The sequence below is a fragment of the Dryobates pubescens genome, chromosome 5 (genome assembly GCF_014839835.1).
Source record: "Dryobates pubescens isolate bDryPub1 chromosome 5, bDryPub1.pri, whole genome shotgun sequence".
Taxonomy (NCBI): domain Eukaryota; kingdom Metazoa; phylum Chordata; class Aves; order Piciformes; family Picidae; genus Dryobates; species Dryobates pubescens.
In genome coordinates, this window is record NC_071616.1 from 11,071,739 (window position 1) to 11,078,950 (window position 7,212).

Genomic DNA, 7,212 nt, shown 5'->3' on the forward strand with positions numbered 1-7,212 from the left:
AGCCCTATTTGACACATGTTAGAGCTGGAAATGAAAAGAATTTTTTTTCCATTTGGGTTTAAAGTTTTGACTTCACCTAACATGTAAAATGAACTACATCTGTGTGTACTTAATTAATTGCTTTGATGAAGGATAACTCATTGTGCCACTCTTAAGATGGTTATGTCTGACCTCAGCTTGGAGCAAACCCAATCTGGAACTTCTAATTTTAGGTACATGAGTTGGTGCAGAGTGGTTAAAAGGACAGTTCAGCAGCCTGGATAAAATACATCCTCGGTGTTCAGCAAATCTGGACAAGTCTTGAAAGGGAAGAAGGAGGACTGGGGTAGATGGAAGCTGTGAAGGGGGGAAAAAATAAAGCGGGAGTTTGAGCTTTGACAGGTGGCAGTTTCAGTTTCAAAGACTGATATAGATAGACCACAGAAGTGAATACAACCTTTATACTTGACAATAGCTCGAATTTAGAGGTTTCCTTCAGCATGTGATCTTGAGATAAAGAGGGGAATGTGTTTTGCCTAAAAACATTTGGTGCTTCACTGAAGAGCAAACAGCTGAAGTTGTGTCTGTGTTCCTGTGAGCAGATAGTATCTGAGAGTCAGGTAGGCATCTCAATTAGGAGACATAGACTTGCCTGGTGGACTCTTTAGGCAATACAGTATAGTCTGAAACTTGGCTGAACCATGAAGGTATTCCAGAAACACGGTTATTTTACAAACCATTTTTAAACTGCATTGGAACAAATTATTTATCCATATTGAGTGCCTTAGTTCCAACTTCACAGAGCACAGGAATGTAAGCTCCATTTTAAAATAACCGTAAATAGGCTTCTTTAATGGATTAAAGTCTCATCTGTTACAAGCAGCATGTTCCAACATCAGACACTTTCCATGAGAAAGCTGGGAGTCATTCCTTCCAGATAGCAGAAAGCTTCTGCTCCTAACCCTGCAAAGCTGAAAGGAATAAAGCTCTGAAGTCTTAAGTCATGATGCATCTACAAGTAAATCTGTCATTACTCCTACCCTTATTCTCCTAACCTGATCCTTGAACAGCAATTTTCACGAATTCCTCCTCAGCAAATGGAAGTGACGTAAGATAATACAAATGCTAAATTTGCATTGGATGCAAAGGTTCCACTTGTATTTTGGGAGTGCATTGTGTGACATGGTTGCTGCTAGCAAGACAAGCTGCCGACCCTGTGTCTGCCCCTTGTCTTGTGCAAGCTCTGATGCTCATCTGATCCTCCAGAAACCAATTTAATTGCATCACAGAAAGCAGGTACTTTGGGTCTCCTGCAAAACTGCTTTTTCCACTGCTTCCTGGGAGGAAGTGGGATGATGACCTGGAGTGTAACTCCCCTGTGAGCCTTCTGTTCACCTCCCTCACAAACACAAGTATTCTGTGTTTTTTTTTTTTCTTACTTTGTCCACCTATTCTGCTCTCCAAGCTGTCAGTCTCCAAATCAAACATCACTCCTCCTGTCCAAGATTTCTTGTGCTTGTCTTAACCACAGGGCATTTTCCTCCCAAGGGAAGACTTACTACAGCGTGTAACTGTCACAGCACAGCTGGGAGTTGAGCACTGCAATTAGTTGCTTGTTTAGCAACTGGCTACATCCCACCCCAAAAATAAGAGTGTATTGTCTGTGATGTTTATGGCCCTTCTTTTATCCTAGTCTGGGGCCAATTTTTGAGATACAAGGCCAAGTGCTCTTGGGTCACAACAAACCCATGCAATGGGTACAGGCTTGGGGCAGAGTGGCTGTAAAGCTGGCAGAAAAGGACCTGGGGGTGCTGTTTGACAATGGGGTGAATGTGAGCCAGCAGTGTGCTCAGGTGGCCAAGAAGGCCAACAACATCCTGGCCTGTACCTGGGAATGGTGTGGCCAGTAAGGGCTAGAAAAGTGGTTGTTCTCCTGTACTTGGCACTGGTGAGGCCATACCTCAAATGCTGCGTTCAGTTTTGGGACCTTCACTACAAAGAAGGACAACAAAACTGGTGAAATCTTATCAGGAGCAGCTGAGGGAGCTGTGGTTGCTTAGCCTGGAAAAAAAGAGCATTAATGGAGACTGTCACTCTCCAAAACTACCTGAAAGGAGGCCGCAGCAAGGTGAGTGTTGGTCTCTTACTGCAAATAACAGGACCAGAGGAAATGGCCTTGGGTTGCACCAGGGGAGGTTTAGACTGGACAGCAGCAAAAATTTCTTCACTGAACAGGTTGTCAAGCACTGAAATGGACTTCTCAGGGAAGTGGTGGAGTCACTGACCCTGGAGATACTTAAAAGATGCAGATGAGAAAGTGAGGTATAAGGTTTAGCAGTGACCTGCCAGTGCTCAGTTAAAGGCTGGATTTGATGATCTTAAAGGCCTCTTACAACCAAAATGATTCTATGATTAATTACATTTTTGTCAATTTATCACAAGTGAAGGCCCTTCATCCAGGAGTATCCCAGCAGTTTGTGAATAGAAACTTTATAAACTTTGGCCATAACACATCCGGCAGGCGACAAGCTTTGCTCTCACTTGTGCCATCCGGTGGCCGCACTCGCTGCTGCTGACTGGGGTGCTATGAAACGAGCTGAGAAGGGAAAGGAGTTGGTTCCTTTTAGGAGACAAAAGGTTTCTCTTTCAAAAATGAGGTGCTTCCAAGGAGGAAGAAATGCCCCAGGTTCTATACCTACAGTGCTCTGTCACTGCTCTAGCAGAGGGTCAAGGATGGTGAGTTCTGAGGTGGGAAGCTCTCCTGCTCTGTGATCTTAGGGCTAAGTGCTCAAAGTTTCATAAATGACTTTAGTTTCCTTACAAGAGTTTTGGAATTGTGTAATTTCCAGTCTGTTTCTTCCATTGCCCCTCCTTAACCACTGTTTACTGGAAAACTACTTGCTCTGTATGTGTAGCACCTGAGGGCATGTTTCCCATTTTACTAGCCCTGCAGTCAGTTTACCCCTTCTCTTTGAAAACCTCCAGGAGAGTTGTTCCTCTCTGGCTCTGGGGTGATTAATGCTGATACAGCTGGGGGAGTCAGTTTAAAGGACAAATACAGCAGCAACACTGACTCCATATACAGGAACCATACAGGCCTTGGATGGAGTCGGCACCAATAAGGAAGTGCAAGGGTTAATAGGCTGAGGCCTGGGTTAGAAACAAGGCCAAATTATACAGTGAAATCCTAGCTAATGGACACTCTATGTCTCAAGATGTTCAAAGGACAATCACTGCTATTGATTTGCTGGGCCTAGGATCACGAGGGAGTGATGAGGGAAAGAAGGAGTGTACTGTAAAACCCGCTCTTCAAGATTAACAAAGAGCTGAAAATAAAAAGACAGTTTCACTGGTAATAAGTGATACTTTTTGTGTTGTGTGATGGCTTTTTCCTGTAACCAGGGATGAATCTGTGAATGTCTTCTTTCCCTGTTTTATCTTTTTCCCCTCTAGAAACCCCTTGCACTGTGTGGGCATTTAGCAGCGGCAGGTTGAGTTGGAAAGATCCAAAACAAGCTGAGAGTTCAGACCAAGAATTTTTCTGCCTGTGTGTATGTAGGTGTGATGTATCACTGGGGACCCTGAGATAACATTCATCAGGATCCTACATGCATGCTGAATTTGTTTTGCCCAACAGCCAGTCCTGCTTGTGAAAGCAGAGGTACCCCAAATCGTTGTTAAGTTTTGTGCCAGACTTTAGCTGGGGTGTAGGGTGGCAGTGGTGCCGCATATGCTGGCACTGCAATTGCAAGAAAGAGACAAAAGGAAAAGACATAGAGGGAAAGAAAGGAAACTGGATAAAATCTTTGCATTTCACGTGTGCTACTGAAAGAATTATTCCTCAAACTCCATGGGTCTGGGCCCCAGTCACCACTGTGACTTCTGGTTGGGATTTTCCTGAGTGCCTCAGGATACTGAGTTCAGGCCAGCAGCATTCCAGCCACCAGTCAAAGCTCTCCAAAGCAGATGGTTCCTGTCTAGGCTGTGGACAGTACATCCTTCTGCTGGTATTGGCCTCTCTAGACAGCCTAGCTCATTGTGATAGTTTTAAAATAGAGGATCTGTCTGGCCTTAAACTAGGACACTCTTCCATGCCTCTGGCCAAAGATGGGACTTACCAGAGCTCGTGCTGAATACAACATCTGGTACTTCAGCCTGAAGTGATGGTTTGGATTTCACTTGGCTTTGTTCTCTCCATGTCTTTTTCCCAGTAAAGCTTCAGCCCAGACTGGCTGTTTAACAAAAATTATAAACTAGCACCTCTGCTGTTTCTTACACACACGGTCATTGCCATGTTCTCTGCACCACTGCCAGTTCCTCTGAACGCCTAACTGAAAAGTGATGTGCTTGAAAACCCAGGTTTTCTTACATGCTTAAAACCCTTCCTCATTCTTTTCCTTCAAATTGTGACAGCCAATTTCTACCACTATTCAAGAACCACTGCTGCTGATGCAGACTCGTCTTCCAGGTTGCCAAAATGCTTACTGCATGCTTTCTGCCCACACTCGCCCTCCATTTGCTTCAATTTGCCTTACCTTTTCCCAGTTCTGGTGCTTGGATGGTTTAAAAGCCTTTTCTGCTCCTTGTATGTACTCTCCTGAACTTCTTTTAGTCCTGTAGCTCGTATCTCTTATCCCTGAACACCAAAACAATCATGCTGTGCTGTATTTCCTAGTGAGATGATGTAGCATGTAGCTTTTGAGACCCCAAATCTCTCAGCAAACACCTCACAAACTAGGAGTGAATTTACTTAGCACATAGCTTACACACCTGCATGGTGCACTTTCCATTTGTCTGCTCTACTTGAGCTACTGCAAGAGCAGTAGCTGTACACAGGTAGAGTGTGGTGAGAGTAGGTTGCACTTGTACTTGCAGCTGTGGTGTTTGGTAGCAGCCAGTGGTATAGGGCTATCTTAGACAGGGGTCCACAGCCGACCCATGCTCATCCTCACCATGATGATGTAGTTTATGTTAACAGTGAGGTTTGCCCAGTATCTAAACAATTGAATCTCGGGGCACCAGACTGTTGGCTGCAACGCAGTCCCTGAGGGGAGTTTTAGCACACATTCTCAGACAGATAATGTGAAGCAAACAAGGGCCCAGACAGTTTGCAGTATGGCAGCAGGCTATGCTTTGAAAGAGCATTCAGTGCCCTGAGAACTCTTGCCAAGGCCCAGCGCACCGTGACCACAGACAAAGATCTCGCCTCTGACGTGGCTGGGGGCGGGAGGCATTCAGGGCCCCGGCCCCCTCCCTGCAGGGCGGCACTCGGGCAGCGTTACGCTCTGCCCCAGCAGACCTCGCGCTGACGCCATTTGCAGCAGAGCAGCCCCTTTCCGGCGGGAAAGGGACCCCAGCAGATGGTGCTGTAGCACCGCCTCAAGGAAGTACCCTGTCGAGAAGAAACTTGCAAAAGCCATCTTAAAATAGCCCTGGTGACACAAAGCGTTGCTTTTGTGGAAGAAACGCAGCCGCCCGGGCACACAGACACACACGGACGCACCCCCACACACACACCATAGCACCACGCCTGAGCGGAGCGCTGGGCGCTGTGGCTCGTCTTCCTCCCCTCCTGCGGTTTCCGGTGTGCTCACCTGCCAGTGGAACGGAAGGAAGAGGTAGAGGTGTGAGAACAGGCGACGGGGCGGGCGCTCAACAATCAGCCAAGGAGCTGAGCCATGTGCATCTCTCTTGAAGGACTCTGATGGAATCCATCTCTGTGTGTGCAGATATTCTGTCCCATCCCTCTGACTCCCTGGCACTGCCTTGAGCCTTTGGAAGGCCTTCTGTTAGGGAGACTGCTGTGAGGACTGACCTGAGGGGCCGCAGGCCTGTTTCTCCATCCCCTGCCCTGGGGAGGAGCTCCTCAGATCCTCACACCACCTTCTGAAGGACACAGAGGCACAGCTTCACCGAGGGCCGAAGTTACCCACCTTAGTGACCTCTTGTGGGGCAAGAGAGGGAGACAACGACATTCGATTAGGAGCCAGATGCTAAATTGCAACAGTAAAACCCACAAACCAACTACCCAGGAAACCTACATGAGCTAGTCTCAGAGGAGAGTGGTTAGCAAGGCTTAAAAGTGAGAGCTTATGAATGCTTCTCTTCTGCACTAGACTTAAGAAATTCAAGAAGAAGTTCAAGAAGAAATTCAAGAAATACAACTCTGCTGAGGCACAGCATTAGCCACCCCCAGCATCCTCCTCCATATGTACACACACGTGTACCCACAGCAGCTGCCTAGAACTGAGGATGCACCCTTCTCCCGCCATGGCCCTGTTCTAGCCAGCATTAAGTGTACACAGAATGTTGTCAGTCCTCCAAAGGAATATGGTGACAAAGAGGCTTCAGGAAATAGCTTTTGGCTTGGTCTGGGTGTGACTTCAGAGCAGAATGCTTTTCTGCTGTTTTACCACCCAGTGCCTGAGGCAGCCATCTCGTAATAGGGCTTTTATTCTCCCTCAGGCTGTCCTGTGGGCTGGCTGGGGGCTCTTTTCCAAGGTGTGTCTTTTCCTGGTCCTCTCCAGAGACCTCTGGCCCTTACCAGGGGCCAAATTCCCAAGGTAGCCTCTCCACACTCTTGTCCTCTGGCAACATCAGAGCTCCACAGAGGCTAACTCCAGACAGCATCCCCTACACCCAGTGAAGGGGCCCAGTTCTTCCTCCTCATCAGTCCTTTTACAGCAAGAAGACATAACTGGCTTTCTTGATTTACCTGATATCTGGGAGCAGAATCAGTCTGTGAAGTATTTCTCTTTCAAGACCAGATCCCTTTGTTTGAGAGCCTGAGGCCAGAACAAGACTTGAAACTCCTGGAGGAGTGGATTACCTTCCAGACTTCCTGTACCCCTGCTCCTGCAGCTACAAGCTGGAAACTTGCTTAATCTTCTTGTGGTCCAGAGAAGAAGACAAAGCCCTGGTCTTGGATTTCACTGCTTTTATTTGTCTTTACCAGGAGTCCAGCATGTGCTGCTTTGCCCTTCCTGATACCTACTGGACTGAAAAGCAGGAAAGACAGAAACACTAGTGAGCTCCCACTCAGCCCAACTTCCCATGGGCATTACTTTCCCAGGATTTGCAAAAACTTTGATAAACAGCACAGGCCACTTCCAAGAGCCCCCATTTCATCTGGACTAACAGACTTCTTTGCTTTCTTCTCAACTTAATGTTGATGGTCACCCATGCTGAGCTCTGTTCTCACACAGCACTGGCAGACTGGTAACACTCTTGTGT